A 380-nucleotide genomic window follows, 5' to 3' on the forward strand; every position below is an offset into this window, starting at 1 on the left:
GGGGGCAATTGCAGCAGCAAGTGCCACTGCTGCTGCCTCGGCTGTGACGCAGCTAGCCCAAAGCGAGGCTGCTGTTTCTCTGGGGACCCACAGCAGCAGCTGCAAGGGCAGCAGCAGCAGCAGCAGCAGCAAGAGCAGCAGCAGGAAGAGCAGTTAAAAGCGCAGCAGCAGCAACGAAGTGTTGCGGGGGCCTCAGCAGCCAGCAGAAGACTCCTCCCTTTTCTTGTCTCGGGCCGTTTAGGCTGTTGGGTATCTGCCTGCAGCTTTCTGGGCCCGTTGCTGCTGCTGCTGCTGCTCTAGTCGGCAGTTGCGTGAATCAGCTGCCGCTGCTGCTGCTGCTGCTGCTGCTGCTCGTCGCTGGTGCAGAAAGCGGCCATTGA

This window comes from Eimeria tenella, genomic scaffold (assembly GCF_000499545.2).
Source record: "Eimeria tenella Houghton genomic scaffold, Eth_scaff2515, whole genome shotgun sequence".
Taxonomy (NCBI): Eukaryota; Apicomplexa; class Conoidasida; order Eucoccidiorida; family Eimeriidae; genus Eimeria; species Eimeria tenella.